We start from the raw sequence: 22,473 nt of genomic DNA, 5'->3' as shown, positions 1-22,473 counted from the left end.
ATATTAACATCTGCATCCTACACTTTAGAAATTTAACTCAAGACAAGTGCTAGCCCAAAAAAACCCTGTTATGCAAGTTGCTAAGAATGAAATTAATGCTTTTTTGAAAAGCATCCATAAACATACTACTGTAGAATGTAGCAATTTATGTCAATCAGTATTGCACTTCTTAAAAGATGTGAATGCTTTGGACCTCACAAATCTACAACATTTACCTATTTATTTATTGTTTTCCACGTAAACCTCATTCCTATCCCCAAAATATATATGCAACACTTAAGGGACACATGGTGGTTTAAGTAACCACCATAGCAGAGATGCTATGTTCACACAAGAGGGTAGGGTATTTTTTTCCACGACCAATTTTTAAAGTGTGCAGAACTCTATCTTTTTTCTCTCAACTAACAATATCTATTCCACTCTCCCATTAAGAATATCTGTTCCACAAAATATTTTTGTTTCCTGTCAGCGTTAGTTAAAATTTTAAACTTGGATTACTATTATTCAATTATGCCTTTTTGGTAGTTAAACACATTGATGGTTTGCCAGTATGTGCTACAAAGGAATAACTGAATATATATATTCCAATATATCTAATAATTTTTTACAATTAGTGGGAACCATAAGATTCCATCTCTTCATCTATTAAAAATAATTTATTTTTCTATATTGCAATGTCAAACGAGAAGGTAATGCAACATACTTTAATAAATTAAGATGAGAATGCAATTAAAACCATTCCAGAATTATTTTAATAATGCAGGGAGGCTATTATAAAGAATTGAAATTAGGGAGCAATTCTATTAATTTTTAAAGAATTAATCATATTGTTATACCTGTTTTCATTTCAAAAACTTGCAAAGGTCTGAATAAACAACAAAGGTTTACCACCTCTTTAATTCAACATTAAGAGAAATTATCTTTTTTTACCATCTTTGCAATCATATAAACCCTAATATATAAAATATTCCTTGCTTCTTCTTGCTTATATGGAAGATTATCTGGACTCCATTTTAATGGAACCATTAAGAAAAACAGATACTATAGACAGGTATCGAAAAACTACAGAGGCATATTGTAGGAGACCGCATCTTAAGCAGGAATTTGCCATATTTTATATTATGTGATCAAAAAGAAAGAGAATATATTTTATAGCAATCACATACACTCTGAATGACCCTTTTTGCTCATTCCTCCTATTCTACTTCATTGTACTTTTTAAAAAATAGAGTTCAAGAAACTGTTTATGTTTATGCTTATGTTTATTTAGATTTGTATGCCGCCCCTCTCCGCAGACTCGGGGCGGCTCACAACAAAGTGAAAAAACAGTTTACAACAAATCTAAATTTCTACTACACTACACTTTTATCCATTCTGATATTCTGATATTCCTCATTATAGAGTTCTTTGCTATAGAATAACATTCTATAATAATAATACATTCTATAATAGCATGTTATTAAGGAATAACATCTCCACTTTTTTCAGAGAACCAAGCTACTCTGAGCTACCACGATTTTTAAATAATCGAAAGAAATTAGCGTATGGTAAAGAAAAAGAATACAGCTGCCTGGAAGATAAAACCAAAAATGAAAGGACTCATCAAATCACCAAATAGCCTAAGGCCAAAATTAGAAGAGAGAGAGAGAGAGAGAGAGAGAGAGAGAGAGAGAGAGAGAAAGAGAGATTGATTCCAACATATATTTTCATCTAGGTGATTGCAAGTTCTTTAAGATGGAAATGGAAACATCCCAATCACATGACATCAAAGGAAAGAAACCCACACTCAATTTAAGTCAAGAGTGGAAGAGCTCTTAAATACTTCACAGTTTCCTAATAGAGCACAATTGGAATATTTGCTTTGTGCAAGCAAAGAAAACTGCTAAATTCCTGCTAGAAGTTGTCTTAAGTAGTTTTAATGGGAAGAAACTTGAGGCTCTCTTTCCTTTTTTTGTTAAAGAACACCCACAAATGATGTTTCATTTAAAATCTGTCATGCAAATGACCTTTACATTTTCATAGCAATTTTCTTGAATGTCTACAAAGGATGCCTTTAGGTTATGTCTGATATATCTTCACGTGAGATAAAAGCATATGTAATTTTGTATTAAATTAAAAGGGTACGTTTTCTTATAATAGAAGGTGAGAATGAATAACTCCATCATTGGGGGGGGGAGGAGCAGGACTTAATCTTTTTAAGTAAATTAAGAACAGATATATTAATTGGCATAGATTCACTCCAGTGTATTTGTTTTGACTTGGCACAGTGTGTGAATCCAAATACTATAAGTGTTTCAACTATGATTAAAATAAATGGTCTCAACTATGGTGTCCCCTAGCCTAGGTGTAAATTCAAGGACATCCATAGAATGGGCTCTCCCAAAGACTATCATATCATAGCTCAAAAGTTAAGGATAAATCCCAGCATCCTTGTGCTTTGTTTCAAGGATGGCTCTATGAACACAAATCTCATAAGCTTGGGAAGAAAACAGAATCAAAAGTTATATTTTTATAATCAAGACTTGTACATGAGTTTTTAGAATATTGTTTACTAGCTACAATTATACTGACAAAGTAAATGAGCCATTATTTTCTCATGACTTCCAGCTATCAGTGACATCCGCAAAAATCTGGCAGCAGCATCACCTGGTTTGGTTTTCCAGTTTTACTGCTCATTATGGAAACCCATAAACCCTTTAAACATGTCAAATATTTTGGTTAACTTATTTTCAGTAGTTTACTATTGAAATTTTATTGATTTTTGAAACCACATAAGGAAATTCCCATGGTCATTAGTTCTAGAGAATTTAAAATGTAAAGTTAAACATTATATATACTGCTACATATTTTTCTTCCACATAGACCTTAAAGTAGTCCAAATAAAACTTTGATGTATATAAGGAGAGCAAGAGCTTAATGTTTTGCTTGAACTACCATATTATATATTTAAAAAAACACCTTGGGAAACCATAATTAGTTATCAACTGAGTTCATAATCTAGATTAAAGACATTTTAAGTGATATAGATTTTACACTCATATGTGTAAAAAAAATCCTAGATCTACGCAACTCAGTGGGATTAAGTCCTGGATACAGATTTACTGAAACAAATAGATTTAAATATATTCAGATATGATTAGTTCATAATGGCAATCCACACGAAATATCACCTTGTAAGAGTCAGAACTGAAGGTTTGCTCTTTATCACAAATGAATCCATAAGGTTCCTTATGAAATTTCAGGAGAACTAACAATGGCCCATTTAGATATTTTTTTAAAAAAAAAACAGGAACAATACCAAGAGTAGCTGTAATAAAGATGATATACAGGCCCTAATTTCAATGGTTCCAGAAGGCAGCCTACTATCAGGGTTCCCCAACTGGAATGACCACCGCAAGACCATCTCGAGGTTTGATTGACATTGATTCTCATGTCATACTGAGGAAGAACCCTGCCAGCCTCATCAGATGCACTAAACTATTCATTTTCTTTAAAAATCTAAACATGTCTTTGATCAACTGAATCATAAGCCATGAAATTCAACTAAGAAAGAAAGAAAGAAAGAAAGAAAGAAAGAAAGAAAGAAAGAAAGAAAGAAAGAATAAAAAGGCTTAGTTTCAAAATGAAACTATAAGAAACAGGCAAGAAAACACATCATTTTAGAAGGCAGGCTTCTTTTTTCTTTTCTTTTCTTTCTCTGTCTCTTTCTTTCTCTGTCTCTTTCTCTGACTGTCTCTGGAGATTCTATGAAAAGAATCTATGAAACTTCCTCAAATCATCCATTTCCTGGAGGCAAAAAGAGAAGAGACATCAAAAAACGTTCCTCGCTGAAGGAAAAATCTTGTCAAAGCCAGGCTTTGCCAATAAACCTTCAGAGGGAGGGAAAAAAATGGAGAAACATCCATAATTGCATGAGCACTTCCCATCTCAGCTTTGTCTGGTGGTTAAAAGCCTGTCCTTGCTCTCCCTCTCCTCCATTTTCTGGTGGAGCTAGAGAACATGACATGGCTTACCTGACTCAGATCACAGCCCTCTGTCCAACTATTCATTTCCTCTTAGGCATGCAAGTAGCTTCATGAGACAAACAGCCATGCATACAAAAGCAACAGCAGAAAGCAACTCCATATCTCGCCACCTTCCTCCCTCCCCTTTTACCAGAAGGTCCTTCCAAAACCAAGAGGAGAAAACTTTCTCCAGGGTACAAAAGGAACACATCTGAAGGATCTCCAAGAAAGAGATTCCTCCCACCACCCCTACCCACCACACACACCTCTGCTCCCCTCCCCCAGAAACTACCAAGCTTAAGAAAGAAAGGAGGTCTTTCCAAGAGAGGGGGGGGGGGGAGAAAGAACCACGGTGGGTCTTTTTTGTGTGTGTGTGTGTGTGTGCCTGTGGGGAAAGAGAAGTAGCTTTGTATTTTGGAATCTGGACTGGAACCAAGGCACAGACAGCTTGCAAATGGAGGACAAGGAGATAAAGAAAGAAAGGGGGGAATGAAGGAGATGGGGTTGTGGGGGGGGGGGAGGTGAAGCTCAGCAGCTTCTCCCGTTCCCTCGAAAGCCACAGACACCACGGAACTGAACAAAAAGTGGAGGTCTCTGTCCTCCTCCTCCTCCCTCCTTTTCCCTTCTTTCTTCTCTCCCCTTCTGTCTCTCAAAGGAAAGAGCAGGACGAGTGTAATGGCTTCTCTCCAGCTTAACCGCTGTTCTCCTCCAATCCTTTCAGAAACCGCAGCCAAAGGGAAGACCCCCACTATATATCAACTTCAGGAAAGGCGGGAGCTCTGGTGTGTACACACACACACACACGCATATATAGATACAGATAGATATATAGATACACACACACATGCACAAATATACATATATCCACACCGGTTGAGGGAGAGATGTGGGGGGCGGGGGACCCAGTATACCTGCCTGAGAGAGAGAGAGAGAGAGAAAGAGAGAGGGACCAGATTTGCAAGGAGAGGTGGAGGAACACAGAGAGAGAAAGAGAAAGCAAAGAAAGAAAAAGAAAGAGGTCACCACATAGCTGGGTCGAGTCAGCTCGGAGCTCTGGTTTTTTTAAATTATTATTATTATTATTATTTTTCCCCACCTCTCCCGCCTGTGATCCAATCACTTCCCCACATCCGACCCCCCCCCCAACTGCCCCCCCACACTTCTGAGCTCCGCTCCGCTCACTTATCTCTCCCCCCCCCTCCCACCTTAATGCAAGAACAACAAAAAATTAATTAACTGCCTTCCTCCTCCTCCTCCTCCTCCTCCTCCTCCCACCACCGGCGCTTCCACTACCACCTCCTCCTCCTCCCCCATTAAGAGACAAGAGACTTCTTCTAACAAAACCATCGTTTCCCACCGGTACTCCGGGCTGCCCCCCCGGCCCCCCCCTTCGACCCACCACATACACACCCTTTCTTCTGCTTTTTTTTTTCCTGGCTTGCCGGAATGAATGGATCAGGGGCTTTGAGAGAGGAGATCTATCTCCCTATCTTTTTCCAAGGTGGTGGGACAGCCAAAAGAAGGCTTTTTCCCTCCTCCCCCCCTCCCCCGTTCCCATAGCTCAAACCCGCGAGAGGCTTTAATTGCAAGAACTTACAGTGGGAAGGTCCTGGCGCCGGCGTTGGTGGCTTTCCACGGTTCTCCTTTCTCTCCTTCTCCTGCTTGCAATTGTTGTGGAAGTTGTTTTTGCTAGACTCATGTGCTCCTTGCCAGGTCTCAGCAATGGAGAATCGCCATCTTTTCCTCTGCTCTCCCCCCCCTCTCCCTCTCTCTCTCTCTCTTTCTCTCTTTCTTCTCTCTCTCCCCCTTACTGGTTTGCTGCAGCTGCAGATGACCTGAGATATCCGTCTCTCGCTCTCTCTCGCTCACTCACTCTCTCTCTCCTCTCTCAACCTTCTGTGTGTCTCACTGAATAATGAGCAACCAGAGGGAGCGAGAGAAGGAGAGAGAGAGAGAAGACAATCTCCTTGCCTACCACACAAAACGCAAGAGCACCAGGGGGTGCAAGAAGGCTTTCTAACAACAACAACGTGGAGTGGCGGTGGGGGGGAGGAAGAGAAAGAAGAGAGAAAAGGGGATGGGGGTTGAAGGCAAGAGAATAAGAGGAGGGAGGAAGAAAGCTGGAGATGGTGGTGGTGGAAGAGATGGTGTTGGTGAAGAAGGCGAGAGAAGAGGAAGATGGTTTACAAACTTGAGCCCTCTTGGGATTTCCTGAGGTTGGGAGAGCTCAAAAAACCCAAAAGAAAGCGCGACCTGGAGAGGTTTCCCAATTCTAAGCTGTTGCTTGTGAAGTCCAAGTCTTGGAGATGCTGAGAGAGAGAGAGAGGAAGCCCCTTCCCTAAGCTGCGGGGTCACCAGAGAGCCTTTGCCACCAGACCTGACAAGTTCTCATAAAATCTCTACCACCGGGGTTTTGAGCGCCTCCAAAGATGCGCCTTGTTGTCTGTCCCCTAAACTGATCCCTGAGATGCGTCCATCTAGAAGAGTCTTAGTCTTTTTCCTCCTCCTCCTTCCCCCCCCCCCCTTCCCCTGAGCGGCGTGAAAACACAAATGGAACTGGAGGTTGCAAAGTGTATCTTGAAAGAAAAAAAAATAATAGAAAGGAAAAGGAAAGCTCAGATCTACCACGTGGTTGATTTTAATCCCCCTCCCTCCTCTTTTAGCTTGCGTTTGAGGGTGAGAGGAGAAAAAAAGGACTCAAATTGTCCATTTCTAGCACGTATTTTGAAGTCTTCTCCCGGAAATAAAGACTCTTTGTCGTTTGATTTCTTCTCCCAGCGTGTGTGTGTGTGTGCGTTCCTTGTATGTCTATGTATATACATGTATGTGTGGATGTGTAATATATACTCAACAGAGACACACAAAAGGAGAACGCTTGAAGCACACAGGAGTAAATGCTTTTGCTTCCTTAGAAAGGTCTGTGCGGTGTTTTGACTACCACGGAATCCTACTTTAAAATTAAAATTAAATAAAAAATAAAACTTTGGTGCCATGTTCCCCCTCCCTTCCCTCTCCTTGTCTTCACTTCTCTGGCTGACTATAATAGGCACAAGGTATGGAAAGTGACAATCAAGATTGCCAATGATAAGGTGTCATCACCTTGAAGACAAAAGAGAGATGGGGGGAAATGAAGATATTACAACCGTGGGTCTTTATTTTTCCAGGAAATCATTCTGAACCCTGCCTGCAAACGATATGTGTGCGTAGGATTCTTCAACACCACCCCTTGCATCTTTCATGCCAAATTTAATACCTTTCAGATTTTAATCTAGTATTGGGGTTGGGGAGAGAAGGGTAGAAGGGAGATGAAGTTAACATTGCAAAAAAAAAAATCAATAAACACTGTAGTGGAGAGGAAAGCAATTTGAAATGGAAGACATGGTACTCCTGATATTTCTGTTTCTCTAGTACTTCAACTATTGTCTCCTGGGGTAAAGAGGGGGTAAGACTTTAAAAGATGGGGAGGGAATCCTTCCCATGGAATGAGAAACCTTATGTGGAAAAAAAGTGAGTATTTTATTTTAAATATATGAATCTAATTAAAGTAGAGAAATAATTCAAGTCAGGCTTTAAAGAATAGTTGAGTCTAAGGAGCTTCAGAAAAACCCAAAATTGGGAAAATAGAAGAAACAATAATCAATTAAGTCAAAATGAGAAGGCATATCTGTCTCTAATTTTCCATCATGTCCTCAGTGTTGTTCTCCTTTTCCTAAATCATGATGATTAATAATGAGTAAAACCTAGTCCTTCTAAAATTGTCAGAATTTATGTGATCTTGAATGAGATCAATGGCTTCCAGTATAGAACCCTTCTAAAATTCCCTATTATATTATTAACAATAATTGGGAAAATTGTTTTTGCACACTTTGGAAACTAATACATCTATCAACCTATGCAAATGCTTCTCACTTCCCAAATTTTGACTTTGTCATCAGAGGTAATAATTCTTCTAAACAAGGTGACACGTCAGAAGTAAAGTACAATGGCCTTTTTGTGAGAAAAGGCAAATGCGATTAGAATTGCATCACTCTTCAGCTACACTGCTAAACATTTAAGGAATGTTGATATGTCGAACTTCTCTAAATAATTTACGGAAGAGGCACATTTCAACCTCTCATGGCAGTGCTGATGGTAATTGTGTCACTGCAAATTTTGCATTTGTGCTTTTATGGTACCCTTGCTTCGCTTCCAGTGCCTAAGTCCCTTCTCTCATTCATTGCAGTTCTATAAGGAGCCCAGATAGTGTGTCTCCTACCATGATGGGCCATGTCAACATCTTGGTATCACTCTAGTTGGTACACCATTGCTGCTGCTTCTGTCGTTGTTTTTAAGTTTCTTTTCATCCTGTAACCAACTATTGGATAAGTATTCCTGTACTTGATGTCAGTTTTCCCCAATGCAATCAGTTTCTTTGATTTGTGCATGTTCTTGTTCATGTGCATGAAATGCCAATATGTTCCAGTGTCCAATTAGCATGTCAACTCCTCCCCCCCCCCATTAAATGTCATTTTGTGGTCACTCCCCATCTACTTCTCTCTGTTTATACATGCATATATACATAATACTGAGAGGCAGAGGCAAAGATAGAGACATATACTTCTATATTTAATGCATAAGTATCCAATGAGGCTGGGAAGCGAATTCCCAACACCAGCCATCTCGACAAACCACTGCCCTTCTCAACACCATCACTTTGAATCCTCTGCTTTCCAAGCAGGCACATCACTAACTGTATAATTTCTACGTGCTCAAAAGTGTTTACAAGAAAGGCCCACAGATTTCCTGCCCTCTTCTCTCATGGCACTACTGTTAGCTAGAACTGGAACGTATGGAAATCAAGGCCCTTCTGTGATGGATCTTTAGTTTGGGCAGCAATAGCTATCTGCCAGCCACAGTTTGGTAGCATTTGTTGATTGATTAATTGATTAATTGATTAGTTGATTTGCTGATTTATTGATTTATTGATTTATTAGATTTGTATGCTGCCCCTCTCTGTAGACTCGGGGCGGCTAACAACAATAATAAAACAGCATATAACAAATCTAATATTAAAAATTTAAAATAGCTAAAAACCCTTATTAAAAGCCAAACATACATACAGACATACCATGCATAAATTGTATAGGTCTGGGGGAAAGGAATATCTCAATTCCCCCATGCCTGACAACAGAGGTGGATTTTTTTGACGAAGCAATGAAAACAGACCTACCACTGTGAGCTCCTTCACCATCTTCAACATTTGCTATTACATCACAGGCTAGAAGGCCAACATGGTGCAGCCAATTCCAGTCAACAGCACCCTGCAGGCACCAGTGTTCCAACCCCAAAGGCTTGATTTCAATTTTCACCACTAGGGTTGCAAATCTCATAAAATAACATCTTGATATACTGGTGGGTGATGGGCATCATACCATGCTGATTTTCCAAAGGCAATGTCAACAAGAGCGGTCTCTGTGAGTTTAATAGCAGAATTGTCTTTCTATACACAGAGACATGATTTCCATATTGGTCTCCCATGCAGATACATCTACCAGTCTGCATGAGCAACATATTCCTGCTGAAAGCTTCAAACTCATGGAGTCTAGTTTATCAGAAGAATACAGAAAAGGTTGCTCCATGTCTAGGAGTATGGGTGACACTAGCACTGTGCTTCTGCCTAGGTGACACTGCGCTAGTTTCATTTCTCTTCTTCCCCTGGATGGTATTGTGGTTGGCTCTGGCCCAGCTCCTGCCCCAAGGAATGGGGAGGTGGATGCAGGGGAAAATTCAACATGTCACAGGCCTGTGTTACTGCCGACAGAATCAGTTCAGAGTTTAGTTTCCTCGGACGAAGAAGAAAGTGGGAGTGACTCGGCAGAGGGGGGCTTGGCACACAGCCCAGGCAGTCAATCTCCCTTATCTTCCATTGATTCAGATGATGACATTTTGGACCCACGCAAGCGCAGAATTATGCGTAGAAGAGACCAAGTAAGAACATATTACAGGAAATAAGTGAGGCCACCTGTGTTTGGGTGGGGCTCCAGTAATTAGGGCTGCTGCTATAAATAGCAGCATGTGGGTTTGGCCGTTGTGGAAGAATATCTGATCAGAGTTCGTCAGGAATCCTGTGTTTTCTGGACTTTGTTGCTTTTTCACGCCTTGGAAAACAAAGCAGAGCAACGTGTGTGTGTGTTACTTCGTTGGAAGAAGAAGGACAGCTGCTAGCTAAGTACTTAATGACTGCTTAAGGGAAATTGTACAGACTACCTGATTGTTTTGGGAAGAGTGCTCTTTGCAATACAAAAAGAGTGCTTAGTTTATTTTGACTTTTGTGATAAAGAACATTGTTTTGAATTTTCAAACGTGTGTGTGTCTGAAATTTGTACCCTTGAATTTTCGGGAGGCTCGTATCAGAGAGCCCGGCAGAATAGATGGTATTGCATCTGTGCAGAGTGGCAGTATCATAGCCATTTAATGAAGTTAATCACAGGCGTGATTATTATTGATTGAAAAACTTTTCCCAATATCCCGTCATGAAATAGTCTGCACTGGCAATTTTTGCAGGTTCACTCTCTGATCACTGAGTTGTTTACATCCCTGTCCCCATTCCCTTGGTTGAAACTGAACTTAACTATTGGTAAGTTATGTTGTTTGTCCTAGGGTTGTGGTGGCATGACTGAGAGATACGCTATACCCACAGATATCTATAGAACAGTGATTTTCAACCTTTTTTGAGCCGCGGCACATTTTTTACATTTACAAAACCCTGGGGCACATTGAGCGGGGGGGGGGGGGGGCTAAAAAAAGTTTAGACAAAAAAATTCTCTCTCTTCCTCCCCTTCGCTCTATTTCTTTCTCCCTCCCTCCCTCTTTCTCTCCCTTCCTTCCTCTTTCTTTCTCTCTCTCTCCATCCCTCTTTCTCTTCCTTCCTCTTTTTTGCTCTCTTTCTCCCTCCCTATGTCCCTCTATGTCTTTCTCTCTCCTTCCCTCCCTCTCTTTCTCTCTCTCTCTTGCTTTCTTTCTCTTTTTCTCTCTTTCTTTCTCTTGTTCTTTCTCTCTCTCTTGCTTTCTTTCTCTCTAGTTTTTCTCTCTCTCTCTCGCTCTTTCTCTCTCTTGCTTTCTTTCTCTCTTGCTTTCTCTCTCTTGCTTTCTTTCTCTCTTGCTTTCTCTCTCTCTTGCTTTCTCTCTCTCTTGCTTTCTTTCTCTCTAGTTTTTTCTCTCTCTCTCTCTTTCTCTCTCTCTCTTTCTTTCTCTCTTGCTTTCTCTCTCTCTTGCTTTCTTTCTCTCTGAACTTCGCGGCACACCTGACCATGTCTCACGGCACACTAGTGTGCCACGGCACACTGGTTGAAAAACACTGCCATAGAACAACTCCTGCCATTGTCTACAACTGAGAAATAAAAGGGGCTGATTGCAACAGAGTGTAGTGTATCATGATAAAGGCTGGGTTTCCAAAATACAGTATATAATACTGTAATTTCCCATTGGTTGTTTGTCATGGAGGAACAGATAGTTCTACATGCAAAGTTTGCAAGAGACTTTTACAGGTTAGCAAGCACAGACACGTAGGAAAATCAAGTTAAATCAGCACCAAACCAAAATAATCAATGGCCTGTCACCGCTTGGCCCTCATAATATTCTTTGGCTTCAATAGCAATAGCATTTAGACTTATATACCTCTCCATAGTGCTTTACAGCACTCTCTGGGCAGTTCATCACTCTCAAGTCCTGGCTTTAAGTAATGCCCACTGTGGACCCTGTTCAGAGATATCATGTAGCAATATAGGTAATCCTTGACTTACGACCACAATTGAGGCCAACATTTATGTTGCTAAGTGAAACATTGGTTAAGTGAGTTTGCCCAATTTTACGATCTTTCTTGGCATCGTTGTAAAGTGATTCACTGCAGTTGTTAAGATCCTAACATGGTTGTTAGATGAAGCTATCTTTCCCATTGACTTTGCTCATTAAACGATTGCAAAAGCAGATCACATGACCTTGGGACTGAAACTTTCAGAAATATAAATGAGTTTGCAAGTATTCGAATTTTGATCACATGATTATGGAGATGCTGCAAAAGTTATAAGTTTGAAAAACGGTCATAAATTTGTTTTTTTTCAGTGCCGTTGTAATGCTGAAAAGTCACCAAATGAAATGTTGTAAGCTGAGGACTATCTAAATCTACATTGCATCCAGCAGAAATTTTTTTGAATCTTTAGGGAACTTGGTAATTTATCCAATCTTTAGCTTCCTGGAAACAGGATTAACTGGCCACCTATGGATACCACTCATATGGATACAGAAGAACCCTCAGTGGACCAAATCCTATATGGGACGTAAAGATTACAGGCAGTGGTGGGATTCAAATAATTTAACAACCAGCTCGGCCAGGGTCAAGTTGGCTGTTGTGGGAGGCGTGGCCGATTCCCAGGATCCAGCTCCACTGCACATTTATTTATTTATTTAATTTGACTTCTATGCCACCCAATCCCGAAGGACTCAGGGCAGTTTACAATGACATACAATGAAAGGAGTCAAATATAAAAATTCAATTCAATTCAATTCAATTTTCAAATGGTATTCTGGTCCAATGCCATAAAGGGCTTTAAAGGTGATTACCAACACTTTGAATTGTGACCGGAAACCGATCGGCAGCCAGTACAAGCCACAGAGTGTTGTAATAACATGGGCGAATCTAGGAAGCCCCACGATAGCTCTCGCGGCCGCATTCTGCATGGTCTGAAGTTTCCGAACACTTTTCAAAGGTAGCCCCATGTAGAGAGCATTGCAGTAGTCAAACCTCTAGGTGATAAAAATCTAAAACTATAGCTATAAAATTATTAAAAACTATAAAATCCCAATTAAAACCCACAGTTTAACAATCCAATCAACGTACATGCATACCATTCACACAATTTGTCCATGATAGATGTCAATTCATGGCCCCCAGGCCTGTCGGTAAAGCCAGATCTTCGTGGCCTTGCAGAAGACCAGTAGGGTGGGAGCAGTACAGACATGAGGGACGAGCCTTTTATGACATGTGAACTTCAACTCCCAGAATTCCTGAGCCAGTCATGCTAGCTAAGGAATTCTGGGAGTTGAAGTCCACATGTCATAGAAGAGCCAACTTTGCCTACCCATGTCCTAGCCAATGCAAGCTGGCTGAATCCCACCATTGAACAGGGCTATCCTTCTGCTTGTGCTAGCTGCTGCACTATAACAAAGAATGGTGCTATCTGAAGACTAATACTGGGAAACATAATGATCCTGCAATGTGGAATGTTGCAGCTGTGTTCCAGATGTCATGATGTAAGTGGTTGATGAAATCCATGGTTGTCCTCATTGGTAGTGCATAGGTCACCGTTGTGCTTTCACGGGGCAAGCCCTTTGTCTGCCTGGTTCTTCAGCTGCTGCACAAAGACAGCCTCGCTGGAATGCTTAGAGGAAATCTCCTTAACAGTAGTACTTGTTTCTACTTGGAGTGGTGAAGGAGACACTCTACCGGTATGTTCTCAGTGCAAGAATTCTGGGCAGCACTACTAATTGGAAAGCCAGGGGCCATGCTGCAAACAACAAGTGCTATGATAGAACAAGAATCATATTAGATACACAAGAGCACACAACAGATTCAAGCTTAATATTAACCGCTCCAAACTTGACTGTAAAAAATATGACTTTAGTAATCAGGTTGTCGAAGCATGGAACTCATTACCGGACTCTGTAGTATTATCCCCTAACCCCCAACATTTTACCCTTAGATTATCCACGGTTGACCTCTCCAGATTCCTAAGAGGTCAGTAAGGGCGTACATAAGTGCACTAGAGTGCCTTCCGTCCCCTGTCCTATTGTCTCTCCTATATCTCCTATATCTTCTCTTCTATATCCTCTATAACCTTCATTGTGTATTGGACAAAATAAATAAATAAATAAATAAATAAATAAATAAATAAATAAATAAAATAAGAGCAGATCAGCCATGAGTGTGCTAATTTCAGGAAGCAGGCAGGACTCTCCTTAGTTGATGACCCCGCTGCAGGAGGACAATGGCAATAGTCATGGTTGTTATTCCAGATGCAGCACCTCTGCATTGCATAGTACAGTGGAGAAATTCATCTTGCATTTGATTATCATACAGCTGTCTATGGAGATTCTCAGTCATCCAGCTCATGGTTTGTTTGTTTGTTTGTTTGTTTGTTTGTTTGTTTATTTATTTATTTATTTATTTATTTATTTATTTATTTATTTATTATTTAGATTTGTATGCCGCCCCTCTCCGCAGACTCGGGGCAGCTCACAGCAAGATACAGCAAATCATGACAAATCCAAATAAATTTAAAAGATTTAAAAAGATTTAAAAAGAACCCCATTTACTAACAAACACACACACAAACATACCATGCATAAATTGTACATGCCCGGGGGAGGTGTTTCAGTTCCCCCATGCCTGACGGCAAAGGTGGGTTTTAAGGAGTTTACAGAAGGCAGGGAGAGTAGGGGCAGTTCTAATCTCTGGGGAGAGTTGGTTCCAGAGAGTCGGGGCCGCCACAGACAAGGCTCTTCCCCTGGGGCCCGCCAACCGACATTGTTTAGTTGACGGGACCCAGAGAAGGCCCACTCTGTGGGACCTAATCGGTCGCTGGGATTCGTGCGGCAGAAGGCGATCTGGGAGATATTCTGGTCCAATGCCATGAAGGGATTTAAAGGTCATAAACAACACTTTGGGTGTCCCAAAGGTGTTTTTTTTTTCAAAAGGCAACTGGACTTTCTGGTTTTTCTTTGAAGACCTTTTGCTTCTCATCCAAGACGCTTCTTCAGAGCTTCTTTTAGATTCTTCTTGTCAAATGAAAAAACACCTTTGAGACTTCTGGCCATTCTAATATTCTGGGCATTGCCATAAATATACGTATAATAATCAATACTCTTCTGTTCTGTAGCATTATTTTCTGTGTTCCAAAAAACACCTTTGGGACTATCGTACGGTTGGTTGTCTAGTTCCTGCTCATTTTGGTACTGTTCAGTGTCATCCAGCATCTGCTCCATCGTGTCAGGGACGTGGTGGTCTATTAGAATGTTATGGAAGAGAAGAGATGGAAGAGAACATTAGACAGATGATCAGGCAGCAAGCCAGCCTTGATCTAGAGGGACATGCGGTGGGTGCAGTAGGCAGTAAAACAGAAAACTTCTAGGTGCATTGATAATACAACTGCAGACTGCAGGTTGCTATCATCCTTCACCGTCGTGATCCTGGCAAGAGTTGATGGATCTTGTAATGAAATATAAAGGGAGTCACATGTTGCTCATCCCTGATGAATAGACATTATCAAATATATATTCAGATAATTCCCACTGAAACCAAATCAACTGAGCAGCAGTATTTAGTTCTGCAATCATAAATTTATTTACATTAAAATAAATTCCAGTGGCTTCTGAAAAGATATGCAAAGTATTTTATTGATGGTTGACATTATATGCTAGCTGATGTACATCATAAGCTGTATTTTTTAATCCCATCCCTTTAACTGTTTTAAGGGAACACCAAATACATCCAATAATTCCTCCTAGACAAGACCCTTTAATCCCTGCAGTTTTCTTAGTAAATCTCTATGGAGATTCTCAGTCATCCCTATCATGGTTGTGCCAAAAGTGCTTGTTTAAAAGGCAACTGGGCTTTGTTTGTCCTTGAAGATGTTTTGCTTCTCGTCCAGGAATTGAAGAAGCTTCTCGGATGAGGAGTGAAACTTCTTCAAGGAAAAACAAAATCTAATTGCCTTTTGAAAAAGGATCTTTGAGATATTTTTAGTAAAAAAAAAAGGTTTTCAGAAGTGGTTTGCTATTTCTTCCTTCCTAGGGCTGAGTACTGGCCCAAGCTTACCCAGCTGTCAATAATAACAATAATAATAATAATAATAATAATAATAACAACAACAACAACAACAACAACAACGCAGTCTTAGGTGCTTAGGTCTACATCATGCAGTCTTAGGTGCTTGGGAAGCGCCCAACTGGTGATGAAATACGAAATCCAGCATAGTGATCTCGTTTGCTGTGTTGTAGTGACATAACAATAACAATGACAATGACACTGACAATGACACTGACAATAACAATAACAATAATAACAGCAGCAACAACAACGACAATAAGAACAACAAATTTGAAGCGATCTTGGACGTCTTCTAATCCTACTTCCCGCTAAGGCAGGAAACTCTACACTACTTCAGACAAATGGTTATCCAATATCGTCTTAAAAACTTCTAGTGTTGGGACAGTCACAATTTCTGGAGGCAAGCCGTTCCACTGATTAATTGTTCTAACTGTCAGGAAATTTCTCCTTAGTTCTAAGTTGCTTCTCTCCTTGTTTAGTTTCCACCCATCACTTCTTGTTCTATCCTCAGGTGCTTTGGAGAAAAGCCTGACTCCCTCTTCTTTAAGGCAACCCCTGAGATATTGGAACACTGCTATCATGTCTCCCCTAGTCCTTCTTTTAATCAGACTAGACATACCCAGTTCCTGCAACTGTTCTTCATATGTTTTAGTTTCCAGTCCCCTAATCATCTTTGTTGCTCTTCTCTGCACTCTTTCTAGAGTCTCAACATCCTTTTTGCATCGTGGGGACTAAAACTGAATGCAGTACTCCAAGTGAGGCCTTACCAAGGCATTATAAAGTGGTATTAACGCTTCATGTTATCTTGATTCTATCCCTCTGTTGATGCAGCATAGAACTGTGTTGGCACACTGCTGGCTCATATTTAAATGGCCGTCCACTAGGACTCCAAAATCCCTCTCACAGCTACTACTGTTGAGCAAGGTACCACATATACGGTACCTGTGCATTTTGTTTTTCTTGCCTAAATGTAGAACTTTACTTTTTTCACCATTGAATTTCATTATGTTTGATAGCACCCAAAGTTCAAGTCTGTCAAGATCCTTCTGTATCTTGAGTCTATCGTCTGGAGAGTTGGCTATTCCTGCCAGTTTGGTGTCATCTGCAAATTTGATAAGTTCCCTATCTATCCCCATTTGTCTAAGGTGAAACTAGAACTCACAGTCTCCCAATTTCTAGCCTGATACGTTACCACTATACCACTGGGCCTAGAAAGCCTAGAACTGTGGCGCCTAAAACACGATTTGAGTATTGCCCACAAGATCATATGCTGCAACGTCCTACCGGTCAATGACTACTTCAGCTTCAACCGCAATAACACAAGAGCACGCAACAGATTCAAACTTAATACGAACCGCTCCAAACTTGACTGTAAAAAATATGATTTCAACAATCGAGTTATCGAAGCGTGGAACTCATTACCGGACTCAATTGTGTCAACCCCTAACCCCCAACATTTCTTTCTCCCTTAGACTCTCCACGATTGACCTCTCCAGGTTCCTAAGAGACCAGTAAGGGGCGTACATAAGTGCACTGGTGTGCCTTTTGTCCCCTGTCCAATTGTCTTTCCTTTCTTTCACCTATCATATATATTCTCTTCCTTTCATATATCCTCTCCTCTAAGTTCACTTTTATCCTTATATATATTACTACATGTCTATTTTCTTCCTATGTATTTGTGTATTGGATGAATGAATGAATGAATGAATGAATGAATGAATGAATGAATGAATGAATAAATAAATAAATAAATACCAAACTGCCATCTACAGATCTCCCATCCTATATACTCTAATTCTGAATTAACTATTCTACTCAGTACTATTTAAATAAAATGAAAAAGACACAAATGATGGGATAGGGGTGGGGAGAGATGGAAAACTGCCTATTTTAGAAAATCAATCCGAGTGGGGGAGAAAAGATCTGGAAAAAATTGTATTGATTCTCATAATTCTATGCAGACAAGAGAAACCGACACGACCTAAGATGCTGATAAAAGAACATTATTAGGGAAGAGGGGGAAGGGGATAGACTTCACTGCTGCCAGGGTGCACATGTGTTCTGGCAGCAATTTTCAATAAATCATCCCTTCTCATGAAAGGAACGCCAGGACTTTTCAGAAAGTCTTTGACATACCTTCAGCACAAGAGCAGATAATGTGTCTCTTTGTCTTTTAATAATGAATCCTGACTCTTCATTGTCAGCCTTATTTTCTCCTGGAAAATAAGAACGCTGGGCTGGTGCAAAGAGGTGGAACTTAGAACTTCAGTTATGGGAAATGCGACTCATCGCATCCTTCTTTCCCCCTTTCTCTTTAAAGAGAAAATCAAAACTGATCTTCCCGGAGATTATTTTTTAGCTGACCTCATTTCCATAGAGATGGCCATAAGGATTTTGTCTTCCTGCTATCTTAGCTTGCATAATTATATACAGATTGTCTTAGGTAATGCGTTACTTTTATCTCCAAAGAAGGCCACAGAGCCCAAGGATAACCCTTTATTTTAAAATACTGATTCATCCTTCCAGAATATCATAGATCTGCGTGGCAAAAATGTATGCCTCTCCATGCCTTCTGCCGGCTAGAAGCCAGCAGACTTGGCACAAACGCTTGGTGGTGCTTCTTACTTAAAAAGCATTGACCTGGTGGTTCTGAAGATTGCAAATTTAAGTTTCTTTAAGGGTTGCCCAAGGCACATGCTCTGGTAAGCGCAAGAGAAACAGCCTTCTCTGTGATCGTACTCACCCTAGCTCCCAGGAAAAAAAAAAAGCACTTCATTTACTTTTTTGATGAATTTTAATATGGTCTAAAACCTGTATTTTTGCCAAACTGAGCTGATTAATCTGAAGGTAGCTCATGATTTCATTTAACCATTTTAACTGTTGCTATTTTCCTACGTTTTTACTAATGTGGATTTTATCCTTTAGGCACATTTTCCATTTGTTTCAGTACTTGTTTTGAGCCCTAAAATGCAGCAAGAAGAAGAACAAATAGATACCAATAAGAGGAATATTAAAGATCTGGTAAAGATAAGAAATATAAGCTGCCTGCAGCAATAAAAATAATGGGCAAGAAATGTTGGGGAAGAACTAGTTCTTTTAAGTCACATTTTCAGCATGTGTGTAGCTTAGCAGGCAATCTATAGAAGCTGTTAAATAGCCATTTTTGCATAGTAGCGATTTTTCTTTACTCAAATAGATTTTTTAAGGGATTGGGTTAACCAGTATCTGCTATAGGAAGGACAAAGAATGGTTGCTTATCTTATCTCCGGTATGTCTGGAGATATATCTGCCAACCAACTTGGACCCAAACTATTTAGTCCTTCAAAGGATTTGCCAATACTTTGATTTAGGCCTAGAAGCAATAGATGAGTGCAGACATTGTGAGATCCAATCTGTTACGCACGGCTGTACATTGCAAAGATTTGCATAGTCGCTACTGATTGGCTAGTCTAGTGGCGGGAAATATAAACTGCTATCAGTGGCTGTCCAGCTTCAGGAAAGCCCTTAAAAGTGGCTTCTCTGCAGCCTGCTAGCATTCTGTATTACTTCAGCTAAGGAGAAATAAAGGGGCTGAACTGCTCCTATGTTTCGCCTCTTCATTCCCATGCAATCAAACTAATTCTAATGATTTCATGGAAAGTGCTCACTAACATTTTTACGGAGGCAGCCTGGAACAACTGTAACTTCCAAAGCCCACTTCAGAAATAGCCCCAGGAAGAGCATGCGGCAGTAATTAAATCTAGATGTAACTAAACAGTGTGTTACTTGGCTTCTTCAGAAGCAAGTATGTTGGTTTACCGATCTAAACTGCCAAAGGTTTTCCTGGATACTTTGCCATCTGGCCATCCAGAGGCATGCCTGAATCTCAGAAAACACCACTAATGTGTAGACACATTTGTTTTTTTCAGTGTGAGCAGTTCTCCATTACAACAGCTGTGACCTGCTTCTGTTATTGATCTAGAACCTCGGCAGCTTCATTAAAGTTAGTTTTTTTGAACAAGGAAAATAGTACTGCAGAACAGAAGGATGTTGCTTATAATATGTTTATTAGAATTCCCAGAAGAAGCTTCTCTGAAGAAGCTGAAGAAGCTTCTTGGATGAGAAGTGAAACATTTTCAAAGAAAATATCAGGAAGTCTAGTTGCCTTTTGAAAAGCACCTTTGGGAAAACCATGACCTGGTTGACTGAGAATCTCTTTAGACATTTTGATATAGAATTGGTTCTTAAAGGTCATCATCTTTAAAGATCATTAAGAAGAGCCCCATGGGATTGGGCGGCATAGAAGATAGATAGATAGATAGATAGATAGATAGATAGATAGATAGATAGATAGATAAGATAGATAGATAGATAGATAGATAGATAGATAGATAGATAGATCATTCATTCATTCAATTCTACTAGTCTAATGCCCATCTCACTTATGAATGGGATCTAAATTCCCATGCACATCAATAAGAAATGTAAATGAATTGACAGCCACTATATAGCCAATATATCAGGACATTATCTTGAAAAAGACTGCAAGAGACTACAGCTAAGGAATCCCGCAAGACCCTCTAATTATCATGTGATTGCCATTTATACCTAAATGCCCCAAACCTCTAACTGTCCAAAAAGAATCGATACCATATAAAATCAAGGGTGAACCTGCAGGTGGAAAGAAGAAATATCATCTGATAGTGATGTCTGTTTCTCTGTTTATTTTTGTCTTCATCTCAAAGGCATACACAGATGTTCCAGGCAGGGATGGTTCTAACTTACCTTACTGCCGATTTGCTTCCTCCTGCACCATGTGGTCATGTGTGAGCATGTGCAGTGCCAAAACAAGATGGCCAGTGGTTCTCAACTTGGGGGTTGGGACCCCTTTGGGGGTCAAAAGACCGTTTCACAGGGGTCACCTAAGACCATGGGAAAAGACAACTTTCTCATGGTGTTAGGAACTAAATAGTCTATTCATATTTTTACAATCCGACCAATCAGGTGTTTACAGTGGGGGTGTCCCTCTGACCTTCCTGCCAATCAGCTTAAAGATCTGTTGGGAGAATTGGTGCTAGATTTATGGTTGGGGGACAACATAAGGAACTGTATTTTTTTTTTGAAATATACTTTATTAATTTTTCCATAAAAAGACATACAAACTCACAAACATTTAAAACACATAATAGGGGTTACAATTACCCCTCTTTTCTTGAAGTCAATTTTTAATATGGAAAAAAGGATATATTCTTAAGTCTTTAAATCAACATAATATTTTAAGTGAAAAGAAGAATTTTGTCTACATATTCTAATAAACATAGGGTTAAGTTAATAAAAAAAAGGAAAAGAGAAAAACCAACAACAACAACAACAACAAATATCAGTAACATTTGGATATGTTCATGCAATTTTCGTAATCTTAATTTTATTTTTAATTTTATCTATCCATATATAAACTTTATTCCAAATAATATAAAAATCAGATTCTTCTTGATCATTCAGCCTTCTTGTCATCATATCCATCTCTGCACAGTCCAAGATTTTTTAAACTACTTCTTTTTTGGGAACATCTTCCCCTTTCCAATTTTGTGCACAAATTATCCTGGCGGCTGTTAAAATATGTACAACCAGATAAAAAAGAGATCACATTACATGAAATAGAAAAATCTCCAGAATTTTATCTTTTAGGTATAGCTAAACAGAAATAAAAAAAGATATTTTTTATCATAAGGAACTGCATTAAGGAGTCACAGCATTGTAAATGTTGTGAACCACTGAAGATGGTGGGGTCTATGATGCCACCGAGACAGTTCGGGGACATAGCCAGCTGGCCATCACTGCCGGTTCAACGAGTATGGAAATTCCTGTTATTGGTTCTATAGAACTGGTCCCAACTGGCAGGAACCCACCTCTAGTTCCAATCCTGTTTCAGACACATAGAAAATGTTTCAGGCACATAGAAAATGTCATTTCCTTATTCAAGTTTGAAGTTATCATTAACATGGAAAATAGTTTCCCAAACTGATCAAGCCCAAGTTCCTTATCAGAATCTTTGGGTTTTCTGAGTAGCCTGTAGCTCCTCTAGCATTTGCCAGGCAAATTGTTTCACTGTCTTTAGATCCCAGAAACTGATTTCCTTAGTTAGGGAAAGAAGCTGGTTCAGCACATTCTAATATTGCAAACGTCAGCTTAACCCTTCATCTCTTTGCCATTATTAAAGCAAGTGCCAAGGACCATCTGAGTCATACACATCATGTCATAATGTGGTCAGTTGCTTTGTGATGTTGTGGAAAATCAGGGTAGGAGGGTTCACGCAAAATAATACCCATCACAGTTCTGATGTGACAAGGGTGGGATGGAAGATAGGAGCAAGGAGCAAACTATGGAAATCTGCAATCTGCCTATTGTGGATAGGTAATTGTTGTGGTTAACTCTGGCCCAGCTCCTGCCCCAAGGACTGTGGATGTGGGGGAGACATCCACATGCTGCAGGCCTGTTTTGCTCCTGGTGGAATCTGCTGATGAAGGCTCCTCTGACCAAGAAGACATGAGTGACAGGGAGGAGGAGAGTGTGGCAGACAGCTCAGAAGGAGATCAATTATCTAGCTCCTCCTTGGATTTCGGAACA

At 40.0% G+C, this 22,473-nt stretch overlaps 1 protein-coding gene and 1 non-coding gene across 20 annotated transcripts in view; one reads left to right on the top strand and one right to left on the bottom strand.

The window, feature by feature from the left end:
- The window catches only part of ZNF462 (zinc finger protein 462), a 205,386-nt gene extending 199,443 nt beyond the window's left edge, over positions 1-5,943 (bottom strand). For 11 of the 19 annotated variants that reach the window (XM_070742390.1, XM_070742384.1, XM_070742385.1 and 8 more), the window contains exon 1: positions 5,602-5,920. The gene's annotated coding sequence lies outside the window, so the exon portion shown is untranslated. Of the gene's footprint in view, positions 1-5,601 lie in introns of all 19 variants that reach the window. The other 8 variants (XM_070742381.1, XM_070742380.1, XM_070742383.1 and 5 more) reach the window with 2 other exon arrangements.
- Positions 5,944-10,424: 4,481 nt separating this feature from the next.
- LOC139163312 (U4 spliceosomal RNA) lies at positions 10,425-10,568 on the top strand. Its single transcript, XR_011558464.1, has one exon. It is a non-coding gene; the product is annotated as a U4 spliceosomal RNA (small nuclear RNA).
- Positions 10,569-22,473: the final 11,905 nt, after the last annotated feature.

Source organism: Erythrolamprus reginae, chromosome 2 (assembly GCF_031021105.1).
Source record: "Erythrolamprus reginae isolate rEryReg1 chromosome 2, rEryReg1.hap1, whole genome shotgun sequence".
Lineage (NCBI taxonomy): Eukaryota > Metazoa > Chordata > Lepidosauria > Squamata > Dipsadidae > Erythrolamprus > Erythrolamprus reginae.
This window is presented reverse-complemented; position numbering and strand designations above follow the sequence as displayed.